Here is a 12174-nt window from a genome sequence, read left to right as displayed (position 1 = left end):
AAATATGGTAAGTTAGAAGGAAAGAAAAAAAAAAGATAAAGCTGCAGAATTTTTAAAAAGTATTGATTTGCAGCGGAACATGTTCAGTAAAGCAAAAACTGAAAGTGATGCTTCAGTAAAGGCAAGTTATGTAGTATTGGAGTTTATTGCGCAATCGTCAAAGCCTTTTTCAGAGGGTGCTTTTGTAAAAGACCGCGGGCCCAATATTGATCAAAGGGAAAGACACTAAAATGAAGGCACAGGTTGTTACAGACCACCCAGGTGACCCGCATTTCCCGGGTCAGAACCACAGACCCAGACCCGCCACAGTCATTCACACTTGTGTGTAAGATCACTGTTTGAGTGAGGCAAAAAAAATGAAGTTTGTCATTATCAACATGTGATTGTATATACATTTTATTCATTGATGGGTTCTTAATTTGCCTAAGGGGTGATAAGTGGGAGCAAACAGGCACAATCAGACTTGTGTAATGTGATTCATGGGAGCCTGCAGAGTCTGCTGAATCTGTAGCAGCTGCGGCCTCCAGACTCGGAGGGGTTTCAATGTCAGCATTTTTACCTTATTAATTTTTTCATCTTTCCTTTCCATTTATTACAATGAAAATACTGTCTCAAGAAATGGACTGTCAGTCAGTAATCTGGAACGCGGGAATACCTGTCCATGGCTGAATTCCGAGATCACTTTTTCCTTCAAAAGGCTTCACTGGACTTGCTGACCTCAGCACCATGTTACTGGATCCTCAGCTGATGCACTATCCTTGCACTATTGCACTACAATTAGGTCATTGTAGATACAAATGGTCTTAATCCTAAATTGTTCCTTCTTATCTCATAGTGCATCTAGTTGTAGTTGCACTTACTGTAAGCTACACTGTATTTAAATATTGTATTAGCACTGTAACCTTGCATTGCCAAATAAACTAATAATAATAATACAGTGTAACCCGCTTAATATCCCCATTACCGTGCAGAGTTATTTGGGGATATTATGCGGGTTGGGATATAAACAGGGTCTCATGTTATCCTATGGCGTCACCACGCAGTAGAAAGTAAGGGACATTTAAGCACTCCATATTCAACCATTTTACATATAAACAAAGAAAACTGAATATAATCCATATCTGTACGTCTTTTATTGCAATACTGTACTAATATTACAGTACTGTAACATCAAATAGGTTTTTCTAAAGAATGTTTACTTTAATTAAACAATAGCAGAAAAATAATTATAGATAGCTCAAACAAACGCGAACAACTGCTGCATACTTTATTGCTAGCTGACATTATATCAGTGCAGGTGGAAACCAGTCCACTAAAACACTTACCGCACCATAAGCTTAAGTTTATTGCTGTAACGTAACATAATTACTGTAGCTAACAACTCAAACAACGCTATGTGTACAATCTAATAAAACCAGAAGCAACAAAGCCAGCTCCCGATTTCTGTAGAGTTTACTAACACTGGACCAATCTACGGAAGACGAGGAGTGCAAACGTAAAGCATGGTGTTGCAGTAACCAGGGGAGTGAAAGGGGGTGGTAACATTTGAAAAACGTCAGCAGCATTCAAAAAAAGAGGTGTTGCAGCAACCGGGGGGAGAGAAGGGGGTGGTAACATTTGAAAAACGTCAGCAGCATTCTAAAAAAGACCGATGCATCCCAGAGAAAACAGCAGCAACATTTAGAAAACCCGTGGCGGAAATAGAATTTTGTGGCGGGGACGGATCTGTTGAGGCGCTTCAGTTTCATTCAGTATTATGCAATTTATATACGGTAAGTTCGCTCTCGAAGTTTATGGATTTGCAATGTTTATGTTAAATTTATGGTTGCTATATGGTTTTAGATTAACCGGAAGTTGTGAGACAAATAAATGAATGTGTAACGTCCTTAACGAAATTCATACTGGTGCTTAATTACCATGAGCATCAAATATTGTATTATACTAATAATGAATTGCATCCAGTCGCTATTTATTTTCTATTTGTTAATACTGGATCGCCTTTATTATTATGCAAATACAATCAAAGCATCATCTCGTTGCTCTGTTGATAGATTAGCTATTCGTTCATTAACGTCTGATCAGAAGCAGTTGATAAGTGTGGCTTATTTGCTGCGCACAGAATTGCTGCGAATCAGTTGGCGTAAAAAATGCAGCGAATAAACGCTGTAGTGTGATCAGCCCTTACTGCACACAATTGGGGAATTTGAAACAAATATATATGTGTGGTCCAGTGGTTAAAGAAAAGGGCTTGTAACCAGGAGGTCCCCTGTTCAAATCCCACCTCAGCCACTGACTCATTGTGTGACCCTGAAGTCACTTCACCTCCTTGTGCTCCGTCTTTCGGGTGAGACGTAGTTGTAAGTGACTCTGCAGCTGATGCATAGTTCACACACCCTAGTCTCTGTAAGTCGCCTTGGATAAAGGCGTCTGCTAAATAAACAAATAATAATATTTTTTTGTTGCAACGTTTTTGGTGAGTTTTGGGGTGAATATAAAGCAAGTTGTGGCATACTCATAGCCACTCTGTATAAAGAAAGCTTAGTTTATAATGCAAATTATGAGGTTTTGCTTTTTGTGTGTTTGTTGATATATTGTATTCATATTTTTAATGTACAAGTTTAAAACAAGTCATTTTAGTTTTTTACTTTTTACTAATGCTTTGATGCAAGCCTGTGTTTAATAATATATAATTATTTCTGTTTCTCCATTTCTGCAGGTATTGTTAAAAAGGCATGTATTATCCATTCTGTGGCCAAATACTGCAGTCTGACCTATCGTGCATGTGAACTTTGTGATGAAGATATCACCTTTCTTAGAAATGTAGCTGAAAGCCACAATGCAACTGAAGGGCAGCAACAGAGTGCATCTTCCAGCAATCTTCAGTCTCTCATTGGACATTATTTACAACAAGGACATTCATATAAGGTTATTTTAGATTTCCTCTCCCAGTACCACAATGTAACTCTCAGCATTCGTTCTCTCAAGTCAAAGCTGAAAGATTTGGGTCTAAGCAGAAACAATAATTATGCTTTTGAAAGAGAGGTAGTTTTGGCTATCAGGAATGAGCTGAGGGGGCCTGGACAATTATTTGGTTACAGAAATATGTCTTGAAACACAAGTATAGGCTTTGTGTAAGAAGAGACACTGTTATGAGACTGCTTCCACAGCTGAATCCCACAGGTTATGAGTCACGAAGAACAAGGAGCTTTATTCAGAGAGCATATCACTCACTTGGACCAAATTTTACCTGGCATGTAGATGGCTATGATAAATTGAAGCCATTTGGATTTGCCATCAGTGGGTGCATTGATGGATTTTCCCGACGCATTATGTGGCTAAAGTGCGGTCCAAATAACAGTAATCCAAAAGTTCTTGCCCACACCTATGTGGAATGTGTGTGGTCTATGGAGGTCCTTCCCACGAGAATAAGAACAGACTGTGGGAGTGAAAATGGCATAATGGCTGCTATGCAGTGCACACTGCAAAACCAAAGTGATGAGCATTCTGGAGATGCAAGCCACTTGTATGGTTCATCACAGTTAAACCAACGTATTGAAAGTTGGTGGGCAATCAGAAAAGGAAGGTGGGTGCACTTCATAAAATCATGCATTTGTGATATATAGTTTGTCGTAGTAACGTAATAGCTGTTCAGTTAACAATTGTATGTTTTCAATGAAACAATAATAATGGATTGCAACTGATATTCAGTCCTTATCCTTGAGGGACATAGTATCTGCAGATTTTCATTCCATCTTCTTTCCTAATGAGGTAATGTAATGCATTATTTACTTAATTACAGCTGTATCCAGGTCTTTCACTACTGACAATTTTAATTTGAAAAACCAATAGAAATGTATTTGCTTACGATTGTAAGTCGCCCTGGATAAGGGCGTCTGCTAAGAAATAAATAATAATAATAATAATAATAATAATAATAATAATAATAATAATAGGATTGCAGCAACTAAGGAATAGGATCAGTTCTATAGAATCATTGAATTGCAGGACGCCAACCACTGGTTTTACCGACCACTGATGTTTGACTACCTAAAGTAAATCTAAGTAAACTAATCAAGGACTAGGCTATTTGTAATATTGCAATTTTAAAACAGATCCAAAGTTTCATGATTAGTTTATTTTCTCTGTATTTCATGGCAGTTCATTTTTGGGATGTCCATTATCTGTTTTTTTTTTTTTTTGCAGAGCTCAATTTTGGATCTGTCTGGCGATCTTCGGGACTTTGGAAAGTTCAATGGGAGCCATGAACACCAGTGCCTTTTGCGCTATTGTTTCATGGCTTTGCTTCAGGATGACTTGGATGAGTGTTCAGTACTCTGGAATCTTCATCGGATTAGACCCTCACGACTCTGTCAATCCCCAGGAGGAATACCAGATGAACTCTATAGACTTCGGTTATATCGGTAATATGATCTCCAAAAATAATTAAATGTATTATTTAACCTTTTATGTATATTACATTAATGTTCTCCATAAACAGAATCCTGTTGACCCAAATGCAGTATTTATTTCAAATATTAGTGCTTGCAGCTGAAATGCATTTTTTTTGTACCAGCTGCATATATGTAAAAATATTAAATATTTAATTAACTTAGTTAAAACTGTAGCATCACCCATACCTATGCTCTTTTGTGATATTGTTTACATTTTATCTGCTGTAAAGTATAAGATGCTTTTATGAAAAAGTTAAGCCAGCTCTCCTTTGGGGAAAAAAAAAAATAATAATAATTTATGTATTCCACATAAGGCAGACAAAAAGGGCAGCATTCTGATGTAGAAAATGTGAATTATGAACTTTTTTCACTTCATGTACTTTTTTTTTTAGTTTCAGTATCCATTAACAGCTGCATTTAAAAATAAACAAATGCTTTTTTTTAATGCATAAAAAACCATATATATGAATAATTCGCTTTACTTATTTTTCCCCTAACAGGTTTGGCTTTCAAGATTGTTGATTTGCTGTGGATTTGGGTAAACTTCAGCAATTATCACCATTGCACACCACTGTGAATCAGTGTGGGGATGAAGACCTGGAAATGCACTTTAATATTAAAGCCAGAGAACATGCCCTTGAAATGCCACAGAATACTAACCAGGCACTTCACATGTACATGACTTTTTATGTGGATTATAAAATGTTTTGCTTTGTAGCAGTGTACTGACCCATGATTTTAATCCATTGATTTCTTAAAGAATGCCAGAGTTTGTTCTAGAGACCCCTGATGAGCAGTGTCGTTGTCTGTCCATCAAGAGATATACATTAAAAATACTGAAATTTTAGAAACAAAAAATTCTGACTTTTACATTGATATCTATGAATGTCCATGTAGCATAAACAAAAAAATGGTGTAGTGTTAAGAGTTATTACTATGTGAGGTATTACTGCAATTCACTAATCACAAGTGGATACATGGATGAACTTTCAAATGGAAAATGTTTGCTTTTGTTTATTATTTCCTAAATATCCAAAAAATACATAATCTGCTTTATTTTGACAGTAGGATTCTAGTGAACAGTGGATCATCAAACTATAAGTTTAACACTTACCACTATTTTTTTATTAGCTTTGTCAAACTCAATTCCTGGAGGGCCTGTTGGTTTTCATTCCAGCTTATGCTCTTAAGTAGTTTATCTAATTATTTACTCAATTTGACATTTTTAAATTTTTGCAAGGTATTTTAAATGTGATAATTTAAGATGTGTGCTTCAATTGTGGTGCAGTTGCTAATAAACAAAATAGGTGTAATGGGCCTAAATAGGTGTTAAATGTATCCAGCTAATTAATTAAATCACAAAGGGATTGGTTGGTAACAAAAACCAGCAGATGCTACGGCTCTCCAGGAACAGTTTGACTCCGCTGCTTTAAGGTATAAAAGTTAAAATTTAGATAACCTTGCTTACAGAACAGGTAGACAAATCTGTCCCGTATAACACTGTAGTTTTTTTTTTTTTTTTTAAATTGTAGTACTGTAGCTAAGTTTGTCACAGGTTGTTATTTGCATTTGTTTGTTTGATTTATCTCTTCTGATATTTAGCAAGTAAAAGTTTGCATGGTTTTTAAACTTTATTAATTTATGAAGTATTTGCCTGTATTCATGAAAGGGTTTACACCAATATACTATTTCCACATGTACAAATAAATTGTAAATAAACTAAACTACTACATCAACTACTACTACTTTAAATCAAACTTATCTCCCTGGTGCTCACGTGCATTTTATTTAACTTAATGTCAGGCATTGCTAATTGATGTAAACCCTTTCATGAATAGAGCCCATTACATGTTAACTGTAATACGTTTAAGAAAAAATAATCAATGTCGAACATGCATTTTTTGTTTTGGAAGGTGGTGATGGTGGGTATTCTATGAACATCAGGTTTTGTGCGTTTATTTCCCCTGATCAGATTTATGATGTACTTTGGAGTTTCAGGTGAAGCAATAAACATTTCAAAAGAAAATGGGTTTGTCTCACAAAATGTAACCAATTACAAAACCTGTAACAGTGCTTCCTAAGGAAGGGTTTTAAAGACCTGCAGTTTTGTTTACTAATTTACTTACTGTCAGAACATACCAAATCACAACTTACATAAGCGCCTCCAATTCTATAATGAAACCTTACTCTGTGGTCAAATATTCAGACACCACTGAGTCTTGTGTGACATGAAAAACATACTGTGACAATCCCAATTATTGTCTGCGTTGTAAAACACTGTTCTAAGGTCATTAGGGAGGCTGTGTGGTCCAGTGGTTACAGAAAAGGGCTTGTAACCAGGAGGTCCCCTGTTCAAATTCCACCTCAGCCACTGACTCATTGTGTGACCCTGAGCAAGTCACTTAACCTCCTTGTGCTCCGTCTTTCGGGTGGGACGTAATTGTAAGTGACTCTGCATCTGATGTATAGTTCACACACCCTAGTCTCTATAAGTCGCCTTGGATAAAGGCGTCTGCTAAATAAACAAATAATAATAATAATAATAATAATGAATTTAAGAATGCCAAAGTCCATATTCTTTTTGAAGGTCTCATAGCTATTAGTTATTGGTAGTTTTATTTTATTTGCACTTGTGCTGGTAATGGGGAATGGTGACCCATCCTGAAGAAATTCCACTGAAGGTTTTGGGTGAAACCCTGCTGGTGGAACGGAGGAAACACCTGTGCAGAATTGCAGTATATCACACAGGGAAGCTGCAGGTATTTCTGACTGATCTTAAAAAAAAAAAAAAAAAAAAAAAGTGGGTCAAACCTTAATCTTTCTAAAATAGTTACCAAAACAATAGGTTCCATTTAATTGTAAAGTAATATAATAAAAGCTCACTTGCCTACTTTCCCTAATCAAATTTAGTTAGAACTGCATTGTAATTTTTAATTAGACAAATGATAATGTACCACTTTCTACCACTACAATTCTAACCTTCAGCATCTAATAAGTAGTCGTCCCAGTACCCAATAACCTTGCTTTCCACTGCAAGTTTGCTGCTGCCTGCAGGACTAAAGCTCACTGTGAATAATGCCTCGAGTGTCACTGGACAAAGTTTCTTTTCAGAGAAGCAGATTTGATTCAGAAAGACCCGAGGATGCTGCACCATGGCCTCAAGAACATTTAGTGTTTGTAAGCCTTCCTTAAATCTATGACCAAAATAAATAAATAAGTACCGTGGCTGTACGTTTACTTAACACTTACCATAACACAGAAAAGGGAACTGAAAAAAGTTCAGCATAATCTTTGTGGGTACTATTGTAGGCAGTTAATATATTCTTAAGAGCAATAAATTAAAAGGACCTCCAAAAACTGTAGGGGATAAAGAGATACCTTCGATTGTCAAGATCTCGGTGGGACCTCTACAATAAACGGTGTCCTATTATAATGTACAAACCCGTTTTTAATATCGCTCTCTGAAAACGATGGCGGATTTACACGTTACAACAAGCCAAAAATAGACCACATTCCAGACTGTTCGAAGTTCATAAATCATGTTTGTTCAACATGAGTGAATGATTCAATACTGGGAATCTCTTCTTAGAAAGATGGTATTTATTAAGCATGAAACAAAATAAGTTTGAAAATCACACAAAACAGTTACATAATGTCACATTAAAAGCATTACAATGAGAACTAAGGTTTAAAACAACAATTTACCACATAAATATTAGTACATACTGACACAACAAGAGGTCACACAATACCTGAATAGATATTTAAGAGTATTGTTACCTAGCCTGGAAAGCAGTCACTTTCAGCGTTCTGTTACCTTGTGTTTCTCCGATTGTCAGGGCTCCCAACCTTGATGGATAAATACTGAGAGCTGAGGGCTCCAGGTGCAGTCTTGTAGTTTCTTAGAGTCTGAGCGAGCAGGGATAGCACAGGTCTGGGGCAAGCGTAGGTGGGTAGAGCTGGGGACAGGGAGCTGGGGCTAAAGTAGGGGGTTTTATACTTTTCAAACAAAGAGATTATTTGAATTTCCCGCTGCATGCTCCGATTGGCTATTTGTAGCGAATGGGCTTGCAATCTTGATTGATTGCTCCCCCCTTCCTCTGTCTGATTAGTTCATTATCATAATCTGGAAAGGGGAAACTTTTAAAACATGCATAACTTTTGCTAAATAATTCAGATTTTATTCTGAATTCCCGTTATTCTTAGGGGATGACCGAATGCTTTAACAAGTTCCTCTGTACTGCCCGCCGACTGAATCTAAAATTGAAATGTAAACAGTATTATAACCATTAACAACAATCAAGTGAGACAATATACTAAATAAATTTAAAATTACAGATGCATGCTTAAGAATGCTGTACAAAGTACATTGAATTGAACCTAAATACATGTAATACACAAAAAAGTTAAAAAGGTATTGTTCACATAACTACCATGTTGTGTCAAAAGATTTACGTACCTCACTCAGCATTGTTTTAATCTCCTCATCGTCAATCTCCTCAACATTGAAAGTGGAATCCATACCTAAAATGCGTTTCAAGAAATTGGTGGAAAGATATGTGGGAGCTGAGCCACCATGTACTAAGGAGACTGCAATTATTCTTCCTGCTAGGAAGTGTTCATTGTTTTGGCATCCTATGAAAACATAAGTAAAACACTAAAATATCACATAACTCACATTTTTATCAAGTTTACAGTGTTTTGTAGTTCTACCAATGTGTGTTACATGTGTTATATGACCGCTTACATGGCAAACAAAATTATGTTTCGGCGGTAACCAGAAGTGTGTGTTACTTCATAGCTTTTTTTTCATTACCTCTTGAATCATACTTCAAAACCTCTGATCCTCAGGTCCTTCAAATATGTGACGCTTCTGGAGATGCTGCATGAGTAAGCAAAGGACCTCCCTCTTTGGTCTACCTGTATCTATTCCATCCTGAAAGGAACCAAGGTCATCAGTGAATTTAACAATCATTGTGCTATTTGGATCATATCTGCTTCTCAGAAAACCCCGAACACCTCCATCCCAGACATCAGCCCGGTTGATGTTGAATCAGCTGTATTGTGTTTTCCTGATTTGTTGTTCCAATTCCAGTAAAATGTCTGCAATTGTGACTTCATCCTCTGTTTCTCTGCAACATAAATGAAATAGGTTACATGCAGAACACACCAAATCTTTTTTTTTTTTTTACCCAATTTTTCTCCACCAATTTTTTCTACCAAATATGGAATACCCAATTATAACCTGGTCATTTTGGCTCACCGCTGCAACCCCTGCGCAATCCAGGAGGGATGAATACGCACATCCTGTGAAATATGCGCCATCAGCCATTGGAGGACTAACGCCGGTCTCCCTGCCCCATGTTCCAGACCCGCAGGTGGTGAGCTGAAGAATGTAATGCAGACTACCCGCTCCCAACCCTGGGAAGTACTCAGCCAATTATGCGCCGCCCCTGTGGGCTCCCATAACCAGCCAGTATAGGAACAAATCATGGATGGAATCAGTGACCTCAGTCATAGAGCACCTGCACTCCGAGCAGAGTCCTTTACTGGATGCACTAGTCGCGAGGCCATCAAAACACACCATTTCATTTGCAAATATTTGTATTTTAAAAGGAGATTATACAATACCCTATAGCCACCACTGCTTGCTCCTCTGTATCTGAGGCTCCACTGGTGTCGTCTTCATTAAATGGAGCAAATACCTCAGTGTAAGCCCTGTAAATATTTTCAAATGTTGACTTTTTGACAACTAATATTTCATTTCTCAAAAAACCATGGTTGAAGTATGCCCATGGTTGTGAAAACAGAGAGCATAAATTCGGGTCAAGCTGAAGCAATTCTTGCCTTTACACACAACAACTAGTTTTTAATACCTGTAGCATGTGTTGCCAAAAGCTGAATTTTCAGGATTTCTGGTGTTTGGTGAGCATGTAGATGCCTACAAAAATAAAGAGTAAATCAGGAAAAAAATAAAAATAATTTCTGTAAAGTTAATTAACTCTGGGAGATGTCATTTCCTTGCATTTGTGACCTGAAACTAATCCACCATTAATAGCCAGACATTCATTTACAATACTGCTGTTTATTTCCCCAAAGACACCAACATTTACAGTAAGTTTAGACTGTGATAACTTACCTCAGAATTTGTACCTCTGGGTACAGCGGAGTGCCATGGGGTACTCTGTTGCAAAGGCTGTGAAATAATTTTGAGACAAAAAAGAATTAAATGAGGCAGGGTCTTGGCAGGTAAATTGGCAATAATTTCTGTGTGTTTATGCACAGTACTGTAGGTTCTGGGACATCTTACTACAATAACTTAATTATTGTTACTGCATGTTCTTCACTTAACAATAACTTTCCCAGTTAAAAGAAACTCTGAAAATCTAATTCAAGAGTGAAGAACAAATCTTAATGAAATAGCAGTCAAAAATAAGAAATGTATCTCCAGTTCAATGCATACACAGTGTTCAGAAAAAAAGCTACATTTCTGTTTTTTAAATATAACTAGAGCATCTTCTCTGAACACCCAGTATATCTGAAAAACAAAGTTTACAAAAATGAATATAGCACCAATGTGTCTTCAATCACTTCCTCAGACATGGGTTGTCTTCGGTCCATTATAATTACTTCTGGGTCACTCATAAGAAATAGCATCAGATTCAACTAAAATGTAAATATATATATATATATATATATATATATATATATATATATATATATATATATATATATATATATATATATATATACACATACATACATACATACATACATACACACACACACACACACACACACACACATTAGACAGAAAAAAAAATCATAGTGCATAGTATCTTAAATTATTGCATTTTTTTTATACTGGAATATGCTTACCTTGTTTTGGTAAAAGTAATAACTTAGAAAAAAAAATTATAAATGGAATATTTTAGTGACTATTGTGTATTGAGCGTTAAATAAATACTTTAGGTGATAAACTTGTATGCAGGAAGTACTTTAACAAGTATGTTATTTAATCAACTCAACAATACTTAATCAATACATAGATGTTGTCCTCCATTTACCATGTTGTTTCCCAACATAAGTATGCTATCTTTGTTACAGTATAGATATAACACTGGTTCTCAATCCTGGTCCTTCCGTACTCCTGTGTCTGTTTTTTGTTTTGTTCTAACTGAGCTCTTAATTACCAAACAGAATCCTTAATTGAGCTACAATTGGCTTATTTTTACTTTTTCAGTTGTTTTCAGCTCTGAAACTGGTGGGTATAGTTCAGATAAAGATTCAATGAAGTAACTGACATCTCATTTGGATCAAAAACCTGCAGACACAGGGGTACACAATGACCAGTATTGAGAACTACTGCTTTAAGACTTCTTCTGTGATTAACTATAATCAATGGAGTTGAAAACATAAGGGGCATCCTATTTCAACCAGAACACAATTACAACTTACTAGCACGAATGTCTGTTCAATACATTATATTACAACATTGGTTCTATACCCTGGTCCTGGAGGGTCTCAATACACCATGTTTTCCAGGTCTCTCAAAATGACCAACACCTTCAAAACTGAGAAGAGTAATTCAATTGGACCAATTAATACAATAATTAGTTGAATTAGGTAGTTAAGTGCATCGGTGTAATGAAAACCTGTAGACACTACAGCCCTCCAGGACCAGGGTTGAGAAAAACTGTTGGCATAACAAATTTGGAGGAAA

General features: G+C 36.3%; 2 long non-coding RNA genes across 2 annotated transcripts; one reads left to right on the top strand and one right to left on the bottom strand.

Annotated features, from left to right (window-relative positions):
- Nucleotides 1-1616: 1616 nt before the first annotated feature.
- Nucleotides 1617-6477, top strand: LOC131706943 (uncharacterized). Its single transcript, XR_009310885.1, has 4 exons — nucleotides 1617-1772; nucleotides 2717-3583; nucleotides 4204-4421; nucleotides 4952-6477. It is a non-coding gene; the product is annotated as an uncharacterized LOC131706943 (long non-coding RNA).
- Nucleotides 6478-8111: 1634 nt separating this feature from the next.
- On the bottom strand, nucleotides 8112-10738 carry LOC131706946 (uncharacterized). The gene is made up of 4 exons (XR_009310889.1): nucleotides 10591-10738; nucleotides 10328-10392; nucleotides 10083-10169; nucleotides 8112-9583 (listed from the first exon to the last, which is right to left on the bottom strand). It is a non-coding gene; the product is annotated as an uncharacterized LOC131706946 (long non-coding RNA).
- Between the last annotated feature and the right edge of the window lie 1436 nt (nucleotides 10739-12174).

The sequence above is a fragment of the Acipenser ruthenus genome, chromosome 38 (assembly GCF_902713425.1).
Source record: "Acipenser ruthenus chromosome 38, fAciRut3.2 maternal haplotype, whole genome shotgun sequence".
Lineage (NCBI taxonomy): Eukaryota > Metazoa > Chordata > Actinopteri > Acipenseriformes > Acipenseridae > Acipenser > Acipenser ruthenus.
Note: the sequence above shows the minus strand (reverse complement) of the source record. Positions and strands in the feature narration are given on the sequence as shown.